Source organism: Montipora foliosa, chromosome 12 (genome assembly GCF_036669935.1).
Source record: "Montipora foliosa isolate CH-2021 chromosome 12, ASM3666993v2, whole genome shotgun sequence".
Taxonomy (NCBI): Eukaryota; Metazoa; Cnidaria; class Anthozoa; order Scleractinia; family Acroporidae; genus Montipora; species Montipora foliosa.
The window spans coordinates 33,925,597-33,940,596 of NC_090880.1; the positions used below are offsets into that span (position 1 = coordinate 33,925,597).

General features: G+C 37.7%; 2 pseudogenes; both read left to right on the forward strand.

Annotated features, from left to right (window-relative positions):
- The first annotated feature begins 1,976 nt into the window (after positions 1 to 1,976).
- Positions 1,977 to 6,613, forward strand: LOC137979343 (allatostatin-A receptor-like; annotated as a pseudogene).
- Positions 6,614 to 10,207: 3,594 nt separating this feature from the next.
- LOC137979459 (allatostatin-A receptor-like) lies at positions 10,208 to 13,299 on the forward strand (annotated as a pseudogene).
- Positions 13,300 to 15,000: the final 1,701 nt, after the last annotated feature.

Here is a 15,000-nt window from a genome sequence, read left to right on the forward strand (position 1 = left end):
ATGAAACGATTCAGGTAGAAAACATGACGTCAATCGAAAGCGAAAATCATCGAAGTAAAACTAGAAAAAAAAGGAAAATATGGAGTGCCTGTAAACTAGCTTGATAGCTAAAAACACTTCCACTATAAACAAAGCAATTTCAAGAAAGCTGTCAATGTTATATGTCCTGTTTTTTTTTTCCTGTTAGGGGGAGGTCACTCTTGAAGGAAGAAGATCCTGACCATGAAGAAAACATTCATCTGGTAGATTTAAAAGGACAGTTTGGAAGCAACGATCAGAGGAATTAAAAGTTAAAAGTTGATATTTGGAGAAGGGGTACATGACATTCGTAAAATGATGCAGTTTCCCGGCGATTGTGACATGTGGTTTCGTTTCAAACCCGTAAAAAAGAAAGTTTCATTTGCAATCCTCTAATCAAAATTCTGTAGCAAGAAAGGTTAAGAACACAAAGCTGATCCTTATATCCGTTTACAAAAGGAAAAGAGGCCGCATCTGTTATAACCTATATAATAGCTGCTGACGTACAAACTTTATGGTCTTAAAAGCGGTCTGTTGTCCTCTTGTAAGAGTGCAGTGACAATGTGGTGAACTTAAAACGTATCTTTTCTGAACGTAACTTTACGTCTATTGACCGAGAGAGCGAGGAAGCGCATTTGGCTACACATAACAGAAAAATATCAGTTAATTACGCTTGTCCATTTATTCTTTTAAAAGGTTAAGATTGGACGACTCATAATCAAGTTTTAAATTGTACCTAACTTCAAATATTTTTTAATACATACCGTTTTTCGTATAGCAGATATACGTGGACAAAATCTTCTCTAGATTACATTTTATATGCACCGTGCAAGGCGCCGGTCTACATTTGACTGTATCACAAACTGCATGATGACTTTGGAGTTGTCATTTCCGGAGTGACACCCCTTGTTTAAGAGACCAATGATGGCCCGACAATACAAGGAAATTTGGGAGAAGGAAATGCTAAAATTTGCATTTTGGAAAATATGAAGAGAATTATCTCAGGAACAAATAATTGAGGATACATACAATTAAACGGAAACAAGGGTGCGGCTAAAAATTCTTAAAGTATGAATTTCGAATTATTTTTATTGCCAAAATAAATCCCTCATATTTGCCATTTCATTCCGATATTTTACTTTTTGGGCACCACAAAAGAACCTTGAATTTCCAAAGCTGGGAATGTATCCTCCCCCACTCATTCAAGTAAATGTCCAAGCGTTCATGTCCGTGAAAAGTGGGGGATAGGGAGTCGTAGAGGTTTGAGGTGGTCTTGAAATAGGGCCGCGAGTCAGGAATGTCCCAAAGTAGCTTCAGTGCATAGGACTGTAGGTTAAATCATAGCTACATTTCCATTCCTTTATGAACATCTGCGTATTCATGATGACTCACTAAACGGCGTGTTAAAACAAAAATTTCAGAATCAGTGATAAGAAGGTCGAGAGTGTTATCTACGTGCAAAGAATATTTGAGGACAGGAGCACTTATCGACTTACTTGTTTCCGCGAAGGACACTTGACACGGCTTCTTGGACTCAACATTGTGATTATCGCATTACACTTAAGTATGACTGAATTATTGCCAAAAAGACTAAGGAAGACGATTCTTCGATTCTTAGGCTTCTTCACGCCTGCAAGTCGCTCTTATAACAGATACAATCCGTCGCTTTGAAAGCTTTCTTCCTTTCAGAAAAATTCTTCCAAATTAGGTCCAATATATTACTATGACTTTCATATAAATTACCCATTAGACTCAAAATTGTTTCTGTCAGTGAAAGTGATTTTTAGTGCTTACTTATGTCGTTGTTCTCAACTACTGTTTTCCTTGACAATGCCACGGTTGTATAATGAATTGGACGGCTTTCTTAAAATGTATGACGACCATATCCGACCACGCCAAATTAAAATACGTTGTCACTTTTGTTTCCAAGCATACAAAATCCTATATTTGTTTAATGACCCGTTGTAAGGGTCCATATTCAGCTTCTCAGAAAACAACAGTGGTATTTTAGTGCAAAATGCTTCATTTGACTCATGCATCGATGGAAGGTAAATCGTGTTGTAAAACTATCGCGGCGACTATCCCTTTGAACTTCAGCCAAAAATACTGAAAAAGCTAAAGAAACTGTTGACATTCTTCTGCTTTCAGCTTTCAGGTAAGCTCGAATAATGCAATTATCATGTAGACGAGAAATTTTAACAATTGATAACAAGTTTTGTAATATGAAATTTGTACAAACAGCAAACAAAACCGGAAATAAAATAAGGCAAGTATGGCGAGATCTCTTCTCAGCTGACAACGACTTAACACAGAAACGCAAGGCGTCTGCGGCAGCAATAAACTGATGAGCCTGGACTTGTGACCTAGATTAGTGGTTGAGAATCATTCAAAACGAAATAATAATAATAATAATAATAATAATAATAATAATTTTTTTTTTAAAGAATGGGACAACTTTATTAACAAATTCAAAGAAAAATCTTAAATTTACAATAATGATGATCGTACAATAATGACAATAATGAATCATTTAATATGCATTATAAAAATAAAAAAAATACCATTACATATGTGTCCTTCTCTTTGGTCTTAGCATACTAATTAATAGAAATCTATAAAAACTAAAAGGTTTCTTACTATACTAGACCAGCTAGATATAATAATAATAATAATAATAATAATAATAATAATAATAATAATAAACTAAAAACAGGAAAATTTCTATGTACGTCTACTAGTATCTAGGGAAGTCCTGCTTGACCCTTCTCTATTTCTAGATCACTATCTTTAACATTTGAGTTCCTCCTTCTCGGAGTTCTCGATCCCCTTAGGCATAGGAGTGCCTAAAAATCTCGATGCGTTTACAAAAATATTATTTACATATATACATATTATAAGGAAGTAAATCATAATTTAAAGAAAAGTTAATGTAGGTTCAACTCTGTTAGAAGTAGGTACACTTTTTCCTGTAAACCCGAGTTATAACAGATAGAGTTTTTAAATTCATCATGTACGGGCAGTGTACTCGGTATTTCCTTCATTACTATATAAGGAACTCATCTGCCACTACGACCAAAATGTCAGTTGATAATATCAAATAAGATTCCACACTAAGTCACTTGGTCTAGAAGGATTGATGAAAGGTTGCAGTTTAGTATTTCGATATAAACCAACCGAGCCATCATTTGATAGAAATCTATTGAGAGTTCTCCCGCTGGGAGGCCTTAAGACTATGTTTTTCAGTGTTCTTGCACCGTGTAGATAATACGATGTGACTTCTGTTCCCTGAAGATTATCATGCATGATTTGTTTTCTATCAATGCAATTCATGTCTAGTAAGAAAGACAACCCGAACAAAGTCAATTTCATAGCGATATTCACCAGAGTTATACGGATGTTATTGCTATATTTCGATTTACTTCAAAATCATCATCAGGCAAATCAAGGTTTACAGAGCGGGTGATTTTTAATAATAGTTCGCGGCTAGCTTTTAAGCCAGAGTTAATTGCAGACTGCTTAGTTTTTATATAGAAAGCTTCTTTAAAATAGAAGAATGTTCCAGTTGTTATCCATATCAATTATGCTGGTATTGTCCCTGACTGTATTCAAGTAGAATTCCTTAGTGTTAACAAGGATGGAATTACTACAAGGGAAGTTAACTCTGGCTTAAAAGATAGCCGCGAACGATTATTATTTAAATAAGTTTCCTGCATTTAAATCACGCGCTCTGTAAACCTTGATTTGCCTGATGATGATTTTGAAGTAAATTGAAATATAGCAATAACATCCGTATAACTCTGGTGAATATCGCCATGAAATTGACTTTGGTCGGGTTGTCTTTCGTACTGTACTATTTGAAATTGTCGGTTGGTCCCGGATTTCAATTCATGTATTGCCCGCCATTTTCTTTCCGGGGACGGAGTCCTTGAGACGTCATTTGCGGAACAAGCACCCTGGCTTACTTCCGCTTAATTCATGTTTCTTGACTTCCTTTAGAGCTGCCGTGGTTCTTGGAAGTGCTTTTTATTTCAGTGGAAAAGTTTTTCAAACTAGATCCTGTTTAATACCCTGGATGAGCCTTATCTCTGTTGTGAATGATGTGAGCTCGCCCTAATTTTTTAGTTTGTTAGTTTCTAATTCATTTGATTTGTCATTATAAGAGTAAGAGCCCAACTGAAGTCTTGTAATATAAACTGAATAATTATCTTTAAAATTGTGCAAATTGAAATAAAAGTTACTGCTGCGCAGGCGTTATAAAGGGAAACATGGGCGGTAGAGTGTGACCAAAGCCCAACAACTGCATGAAGAAAGAATTTGCGTTAAAGAAAGCATCAAATTCCAACATAGCAGCCATTTATTTGTTATTCACCCTCAACAATCGGGACGTACTTTATTCGCTCGTGATTGCCCGGGAGTTTCTTAATTTCCGTTTTCGCAAATTTATTGCATTTGGCTTATTGTTGGAAAGACGTCTGACACGTCCTTGGTATGTTTACCGCTAAGTTGTAATTTTGTTTGTAGGTTATCAAGAAGAATCACCCTTGTTCATCCCTCGCCCTTTCTCAAGCCTATCTGGCAAGCGAGCAAGCAGTGTTGTCAATGAATAACTCTACAGCAGCACATCCGGCCAACTTCTCATGGCCCGCCTGCTCTACCATCGTTTCCACAATGTTTACAATAGGCCTTTCCGTGTTGAGTTCAGCAACAATTGTCGGGAACATGTTGATTTTCTTGACCTTCCTGAAGACTCGGAACTTACGAACAAGCACGAACTACTACATCGTGAACATGGCGATATCCGATTTTCTCTGTCCATTCTTTAATTGGCCGCTGTACGCTAGTGAGGGAATGCTGACACCCGACATCCTTGTCAACGAGCCTTTGGCAACATTTGCATGCAAGCTTGGAATGTATTTCAGGCTAGTATCACAAGGTGTCTCGATGTTAAGCCTTGTGTTGATTGCCTTGGATAGATTTATTGCCATTGTTTATCCATTCAAAGGGATCTTGTTAAATGTTAAAATTCGCGTGGCTTTTTGCTTATGTCTTGGTTAATACCGGTAGCTTGTGTATTGCCTTACGCTTTGTTTGCCGGAACTATCAAAGTAGAAAATCATACCTTCTGTAGGTTTCTAATGAGTGATGTCGGTAATGGTCGAACAGTTTACAATGGCGTAAGTATTATTTTTTCCTACCTGATACCTTTAATCAGTGTAACAGGTTTGTATTTTATGATCATCAGAGCTTTGAAAAATAGACCACCGCCTGGAAACTTGCTTAAAAACAGAGTCAACGCCGACCATAAACGACAGCAGCAGAACAAGAGAATACTAAAAATCCTGATTTCTATTGTATTGACATTTTTCCTTTGCTGGACACCTCTTTGCACCTATTTGTTTCTCAAAAAGTTTTACCCGTCTGTTTTTCCAGCAGACAGATGTTTATTATTGATTGGTTTTGCATTTTATATCTGCCCCTCCTGTAGCACCGCGGCTAACCCAATCATCTTATTCGTCTTTAGCACAAACTATAATCAAGCTTTAAAGAATGTACTATTACCAATGTTTTCCTGCAAATTTGGATCTAAAGTTGTCATACGTAAACAATCTAGAGCAATGGCAACGCAACTGAAGAATTTGGAAATGACAAACACTAAGGTGTTAGACTAAATGTGTTGGTTATCAATGACTGCAGCCAGACCAGAAGTGATTTGAAAAAAAAAAAATTGAAGTGCTCCTGGGAGGGTCGAAAACTCCGGAGGACATTTCATTTGTGAATGTATGAAGGAAGGAAAAGGATCCTGGCCATGAAGAAAACATTCGTCTGGTAGATTTATAAGGACAGTTTGGAAGCGACGATAAGAAGAATGAAAAGTTAAAAGTTGATATTTGGAGAAAGGGTTCATGACATTCATAAAATGATGCAGTTTCCCCGCGATTGTGACATGTGGCTTCGTTTCGATCAGCAAAAAGAAAGTTCATTTGCACGAAGTGCGGACAATCCTTAACAGGTTTCAATCCTAGACTAATGAAACTTCTGTAGCAAGAAAGTTTAAGGACACAAAGCTGGTCCTTGTACCCGTTACAAAAAGAAAAAAATGAACTGCTGACATACAGGCGTTCAGTATAAAACCTTCATCTGTCGTCCTCTTGTAAGAGTGCAATTACAATGTAATGAACACTTATCTTTACTGAATGTTAGTTTACCTGGTTGACCGCGAGAGTTAGCTACACGTAAGGATAAACATCAATTGCGTTTGTCCATTCAATCATCTAGTTAAGAGGTTTAGATTGAGCGACTATAATGAAATATACTTTTTAACAAATACCGTTTTTCGTAAAGCACTTTTTATGCACTGTACAATGCCCGAATCTACATACAATCCGGACAAATGGCAACGCAACTGATGAATTTGGAAACGATGATGAATACTACGGGTTACACTAAACATGTCAGTTATCAACGACTGCAGCCAGACCATAAATGATTTGAGGATTGAAATCTTTGGAAATGTGGCCATTTTATTTGTAAACGGAAGTATAAATGCACATGTTAATATCAATAAGTATATTGTACCAATAAACAGTTTTTTGGACGCTCGAATGTTCATTAGTGGTTTGTTAAAACATGTACATGTTCTTCTGCCCCGGTTATTTTTATCTGTTGTTCCCATGAAATCTATTGTTCCTGATCAAATTCCATATCACACTTTTGCTCAATACCATATTGTTTGGAGCCTCGGCAACGAAATTTTGTCCGAAGTTGACGAGGTCGATTGCTTGCCATCCGAAGATTGAGGGAGGGAAGCTGTTTCAGGGAGAGGGGAGCGTAAAATTTCGCGTCAGCATGATATAGGGGAGCTTTAGCAAGGACGACGGAAACGGCAACGAGGACGTCATCTTAAAACATAAATTCTCATTATTGTAATCACTTCACGACTATTCCAAGTTTTCTATTACGACAAAATGCTGCACGAAAGGTTGGTGATCTTGGAAAGATGTTTTCACATCACACCTTCGTTCCTCTTTCATTTTCAATTGCAGAAGATGTTTCAGTGAGTCATTTCGTTTCATCTTAATTAAACCGTTCAATTAGCGTTTCGTTTCTCAAACACTGAGCAAAATAACCCATCGATCAGGAAAAAAAACAAAGTGCTTAGCCTTTTTGGAATAAATACACTATTTTTACGTCGTTTCCATGGTCCAGTGGTCATTGTCACCACCTGATAAGGAAGATAATCCGGGTTCGGGAATTCACTACATACACATTCGAACATCATGAAAAGCGCAATGTAAGGCAGATGTAATAAGGACAGACTTCTTTAGTGCTTAATTAACCATATACCACTGTATTTTTGCAGGCCCGAGTTTAGGCTAATAAGCGTCTTGTTTATTCACAAATTCCTCCGCACCCTCATAAAAACCAACAACACTCACACTTCCTCTTTTCGCTCTGACGAACAACACAGAAACGCAAGGCGTCGTCAGTAAACTGATCAGCCTGTACTTGTGACCAAGATTAGTGGTTGAGAATCATTGAAAACGAAATTCATGTAGGTTCAACTCTGTTAGAAGTAGGTAGATTTTTTCCTGTAAACCCGAGTTATAACAGATAAATAGAGATTTGAAATTCATCATGTACGGGCAGTGTACTCCGGATTTCCTTCATTACTATATAAGGAACTCATCTGCCACTACGACCAAAATGTCAGTTGATAATATCAAATAAGATTCCACACTAACTCACTTGGTCTAGAAGGATTGATGAAAGGCTGAAGTTTAGTATTTCGATATAAACCAACCGAGCCAGCATTTGACAGAAATCTATTGAGACTTCACCCGCTGGGAGGCCTTAAGACTATGTTTTTCAGTCTTTTTGCACCGTGTAGATGATGCGATGTAACTTCTGTTCACTGAAGATTATCATGACTTTTTTTTTTCATGAATGCAATTCATGTCTAGTACGAAAGACAACCCGAAAAAAGTCAATTTCATGGCGATATTCATCAGAGTTATACGGATGTTATTGCTATATTTCGATTTACTTCAAAATCATCATCAGGCAAATCAAGGTTTACAGAGCGCGTGATTTAAATACAGGAGACTTATTTAAATAATAATAGTTCGCAGCAGACTGCTTAGTTTTTATATAGAAAGCTTCTTTAAATAGAAGAATATTCCAGTTGTTATCCATATCAATTATGCTGGTATTGTCCCTGACTGTATTCAAGTAGAATTCCTTAGTGTTAACAAGGATGGAATTATTTCAAGGGAAATCAACTCTGGCTTAAAAGCTAGCCGCGAACTATTATTATTTAAATAAGTCTCCTGTATTTAAATCACGCGCTCTGTAAACCTTGATTTGCCTGATGATGATTTTGAAGTAAATCGAAATATAGCAATAACATCCGTATAACTCTGGAGAATATCGCCATGAAATTGACTTTGTTCAGGTTGTCTTTCGTACTCCGGTACTATTTGAAATTGTCGGTTGGTCCCGGATTTCAATTCATGATTGCTCGCCATTTTCTTTCCGGGGAGGGAGTCCTTGCGGCGTCATTTGCGGAACAAGCACTCTGGCTTACTTCCGCTTAATTCATAATGTTTCTTGACTTCCTTTAGAACTGCCGTTGTTGTTGGAAGTGTTTTTATTTCAGTGGAAAAGTTTTTCAAACCAGATCATGTTTAATACGGCTGGATGAACCTTATCTCTGTTGTGAATGATGTGAGCTCTAATTCATTTGATTCGTCATTATAGGAGTAAGAGCCCAACTGAAGTCTTGTAATATAAACTGAATAATTAATATTATCTTTAAAATTGTGCAAAGTGAAATAAAACTTACTGATGCGCAGGCGTTCTAAAGGGAAACATGGGCGATAGAGTGTGACCAAAGCCCAACAACTGAAGAAAGAATTTACGTTAAAGAAAGCATCAAATTCCAACATAGCAGCCGATAAATCGGGACGTACTTTATACGTTCGTGATGGCGCGGGAGTTTCTTAAATTCGAAGATAGGAGCACTTATCAACTCACTTGTTTTGGTGAAGGACACTTGACACGGCTTCTTGGACTCAACATTGTGATTATCGCATTACACTTAAGTATGACTGAATTATTGCCAAAAAGACTAAGGAAGACGATTCTTCGATTCTTAGGCTTCTTCACGCCTGCTTAAGTTGCTCTTATAACCGTATAACCGTCGCTTTGAAAGCTTTCTTCCTTTCAGAAAAATTCTTCCAAATTAGGTCTAATATATTACTAAGACTTTCATATAAATTACCCATTAGACTCAACATTGTTTCTGTCAGTAAAAGTGATTTTTAGTGCTTACTTATGCCGTTGTTCTCAACTGCTGTTTTCCTTGACAATGCCACGGTTGTATAATGAAATTCACGGCTTTCTTAAAATGTATGACGACCATATCCGACCACGCCAAATTAAACCACGTTGCAACTTTTGTTTCCAAGCATACAAAATCCTTATATTTGTTTAATGACCCGTTGTAAGGGCCCATATTCAGCCTCTCAGAAAACAACAGTGGTATTTCAGTGCAAAATGTTTCATTTGACTCATGCATCGATGGAAGGTAAATCGTATTTAAAACTGTCGCGGAGACTATCCCTTTGAACTTCAGCCAAAAATAAAGAAACTGTTGACATTCTTCTGCTTTCAGCTTTCAGGTAAGCTCGATATAGTGCAATTATCATGTAGAAGAGAAATTTTAACAATTGAAAACAAGTTTTGTAATTTGAAATTTGTACAAACAGCAAACAAAACTGGAAATAAAATAAGGCAAGTATAGCGAGATCTCTTCTCAGCTGACGACGACTCCCGCTTACTCACTTGGTCTAGAAGGATTGTTGCAAATTAAAGGTTGCAGTTTAGTATTTCGATATAAACCAACCGAGCCATCATTTGACAGAAATCTATTGAGAGTTCTCCAGCTGGCAGGCCTTAAAACTATGTTTTTTCAGTCTCTTTGCACCGTGTAGATGATGCGATGTAACTTCTGTTCACTGAAGATTATCATGATTTGTTTTCCATCAATGCAATTCATCTCTTGCCCGCCATCTTCTTTCCGGGGAGGAAGTCCTTGAGACGTCATTTGCGGAACAAGCACTCTGGCGTACTTCCTCTTAAATCATGATCTTTCTTGACTTCCTTTAGAACTGCCATTGTCCTTGGACGTGCTTTTTATTTCAGTGGAAAGGTTTTTCAAACCAGATCCTGTTTAATACCCTGGATGAACCTTATCTCTGTTGTGAATGATGTGAGCTCGCCCTAATTTTTTAGTTTGTTAGTTTCTAATTCATTTGATTCGTCATTATAAGAGTAAGAGCCCAACTAAAGTCTTGTAATATAAACTGAATAATTATCTTTAAAATTGTGCAAATTGAAATAAAACTTAATGCTGCTCAGGCGTTCTAAAGGGAAACATGTGCGATAGATTGTGACCAAAGCCCAACAACTCAAGAAAGAATTTACGTTAAAGAAAGCATCAAATTCCAACATAGCAGCCGTTTATTTGTTCTTCACCCTCGACACTCGATAAACCGGGACGCACTTTATACGCTCGTGATTGCCCTGGAGTTTCTTAAATTCCGTTTTCTCAAATTTATTGCGTTTGGCCTATTTTCTGTTGGGAAAACATCCAACACGTCCTTTGGTATGTTTACGGCTAAGTTGTAATTTTGTTGGTAGGTCATCAAGAAGAATCACCCTTGTTCATCCCTCGCCCTTTCTCAAGCCTATCTGGCCAGCAAGCAAGCAAGCAAGCAAGCAATGAATAACTGTATAGCAGTACATCCGGCCAACTTCTCAAGGCCCGCCTGCTCAGCCATCGTTTCCACAATGTTTACACTAGGCCTTTCCGTGCTGAGTGCAGCAACAATTGTCGGGAACATGTTGATTTTCTTGACCTTCCTGAAGACTCAGAACTTACGAACAAGCACGAACTACTACATCGTGAACATGGCGATATCCGATTTTCTCTGTCCGTTCTTTAATTGGCCGTTGTACGCTAGTGAGGGAATGCTGACACCCGACATCCTTGTCAACGAGCCTTTGGCAACATTTGCATGCAAGCTTGGAATGTATTTCAGGGCAGTATCACAAGGTGTCTCTGTGTTAAGCCTTGTGTTGATTGCCTTGGATAGATTTATTGCCATTGTTTATCCATTCAAAGGGATCTTGTTAAATGTTAAAATTCGCGTGGCTTTTTTGCTTATGTCGTGGTTAATACCGGTAGCTTGTGTATTGCCTTACGCTTTGTTTACCGGAACTATCAAAGAAGAAAATCATACCTTTTGTAGGTTTCTAATGAGTGATATCGGTAATGGTCTAACAGTTTACAATGGTGTAAGTGGTATTTTTTTCTACCTGATACCTTTAATCAGTATAACAGGTTTGTATTTTATGATCATCAGAGCTTTGAAAAATAGACCACCGCCAGGAAACTTGCTTAAAAACAGAGTCAACGCCGACGATAAACGACAGCAGCAGAACAAGAGAATACTAAAAATCCTGATTTCTATTGTATTGACATTTTTCCTTTGCTGGACACCTCTTTGCACCTATTTGTTTCTCAAAAAGTTTTACCCGTCTGTTTTTCCAGCAGACAGATGTTTATTATTGTTGGTTTTGCATTTTATGTCTGCCCCTCTTTGAGCACCGCGGCTAACCCAATCATCTTATTCGTCTTTAGCACAAACTATAATCAAGCTTTAAAGAATGTACTATTACCAATGTTTTCCTGCAAATTTGGATCTAAAGTTGTCATGCGTAAACAATCTACAGCAATGGTAACGCAACTGAAGAATTTGGAAATGACAAATACTAAGGTGTTAGACTAAATGTGTTGGTTATCAATGACTGCAGCCAGACCAGAAGTGATTTGAAAAAAAAAAAATTGAAGTGCTCCTGGGAGGGTCGAAAACTCCTGAGGACATTTCATTTGTGAATGTATGAAGGAAGGAAAAGGATCCTGGCCATGAAGAAAACATTCGTCTGGTAGATTTATAAGGACAGTTTGGAAGCGACGATAAGAAGAATGAAAAGTTAAAAGTTGATATTTGGAGAAAGGGTTCATGACATTCATAAATTAATGCAGTTTCCACGCGATTGTTACATGTGGCTTCGTTTCGATCGGCAAAAAGAAAGTTCATTTGCACGAAGTGCGGACAATCCTCAACAGGTTTCAATCCTAGACTAATGAAACTTCTGTAGCAAGAAAGTTTAAGAACACAAAGCTGGTCCTTGTACCCGTTACAAAAAGAAAAAAATGAACTGCTGACATACAAGCGTTCAGTATGAAACCTTCATCTGTCGTCCTCTTGTAAGAGTGCAATTACAATGTAATGAACACTTATCTTTACTGAATGTTAGTTTACCTGGTTGACGGAGAGATTTGGCTACACGTAAGGAAAAACATCAATTACGTTTGTCCATTCAATCATCTAATTAAGAGGTTTAGATTGAGCGACTATTTAACAATTATTCCATGAGCGCGCGTTGGATATGAGATGGTAAATAGCCAACAAGGCGCGTAGCGCCGAGTTGGCTATAACCACTCTCATATCCAACAAGCGCGAATGGAATAATTGTTTTATTAAATTCCTTAAACTCCAAGAGTTTGGAAGTACGAAATACGAGCGAAAAAAGAGAGAAAATCCTAACGAAATCGTAAAAAGTTGATGAAGATGCGATGTTGTGTAATACCTCGTGGTCAGACAGATGCAGGTTCATCACAAAAACATTTTTTACCTTTTCGCGTATCTCTAAGCTTCGAAAGTGATCCAAACTTTCCACAAAAACGTTTTTCTTTTGATTTACACCGAAAGAAATTTCGCTCTCTGGCGTAAACGTTTTTAGTTTAGCAACGCTAAGCGCAATCATTTACCATATAAGGTCAAACTGAGGTATATGAGCTGATAACCGAGATTGAGTGAACCAATCAGGGCACGAGAATTGCATTATCCGAGGTTGAGAATTTAATAAAATGAAATATATTTTTTAACAAATACCGTTTTTCGTAAAGCACTTTTTATGCACTGTACAATGCCCGGGTCTACATACAATCCGGAGAAATGGCAACGCAACTGATGAATTTGGAAACGATGATGAATACTATGGGTTAGACTAAATATGTCAGTAATCAACGACTGCAGCCAGACCATAAATGATTTGAGGATTGAAATCTTTGGAAATGTGGCCATTTTATTTGTAAATGGAAGTATAAATGCACATGTTAATATCAATAAGTATATTGTACCAATAAACAGTTTTTTGGACGCTCGAATGTTCATTAGTGGTTTGTTAAAACATGTACATGTTCTTCTGCCCCGGTTATTTTTATCTCTTGTTCCCATGAAATCTATTGTTCCTGATCAAATTCCATATCACACTTATGCTCAATACCATATTGTTTTGGAGCCTCGGCAACGAAATTTTGTCCGAAGTTGACGAGGTCGATTGCTTGCCATCCGAAGATTGAGGGAGGGAAGCTGTTTCAGGGAGAGGGGAGCGTAAAATTTCGCGTCAGCTTGATATAGGGGAGCTTTAGCAAGGACGAGGGAAACGGCAACGAGGACGTCATCTTAAAACATAAATTCTCATTATTGTAATCACTTCACGACTATTCCAAGTTTTGTATTACGACAAAATGCTGCACGAAAGGTTGGTCATCTTGGAAAGATGTTTTCACATCACACCTTCGTTCCTCTTTCATTTTCAATTGCAGAAGATGTTTCAGTGAGTCATTTCGTTTCATCTTAATTAAACCGTTCAATTAGCGTTTCCTTTCTCAAACACTGAGCAAAAATAACCCATCGATCTGGAAAAAAACAATGTGCTTAGCCTTTTTGGAATAAATACACTATTTTTACGTCGTTTCCATGGTCCAGTGGTCATTGTCACCACCTGATAAGGAAGATAATCCGGGTTCGGGAATTCACTACATACACATTCGAACATCATGAAAAGCGCAATGTAAGGCAGATGTAACAAGGACAGACTTCTTTAGTGCTTAATTAACCATAGACCACTGTATTTTTGCAGGCCCGAGTTTAGGCTAATAAGCGTCTTGTTTATTCACAAATTCCTCCGCACCCTCAAAAAAACCAACAACACTCACAATTCCTCTTTTCGCTCTGACGAAGGGCTAACGCTCGTAAAGTCAGCTTTCCCAATTTTTTACGGTCGCAATTCGACCTTTATTAACTCGTTTGATATAACCAATTTTTAATGTTTCCCTCTCCCACCGACGCAGCACCGCAGTTTCTTTAGAAACTAGAAATTTGTCAACTGTTTACTTGCTTGCTGAATGAAATGTGTTAAATACGGGATGAATGATCATGATTTCATCCCAGTTCTCAGCACAGCGATGAAAAAAATCATGTAAACACTTTACACGGTTTCTTCTGTGGCCGTCTCCATACTATTCCGAGCATTACCACAACTGAGTTTCGATTGAATATTTGGCGCTCATTAGAACGTCGCACGTTCAACACTTTTCCGTCACCATGAGTTCAGCCCAAAACAGGCAACTAAACAGGCGGGAGAACGATGGAATGAAATCTATGGCACACTGCACGTACCTCCGACCTTATAAATACAACAGTCAAATTAAGGAGGCGTTCAGCGGAAATCTATTTTTTTTCAATTTTTGTTTCAAGAAGATTACACTAAAAAACAAAAAACATAAAAACAAAAAAACAAAAACAACGGCAGTGATATTCATCCACAGTCTTTGCCCAGTTTGTTCATCACAAAATTAAACAAAGCCTTTTCACATTTCACGAAAATTACGCCATAAAAAATATCCTTGGTTACCCTGCTTTTAAACAGCACTCACCGGTATCCTCCCGTGCATGAACTTCACTCGCGGCTGAGATGATTATAGCCACAAAAGAGCAAAACTTTACCATGGACATGGTAGCTTTGGTTCCTGTTACGTTACCAGAACAGTGGGTCAAAATACAGTGA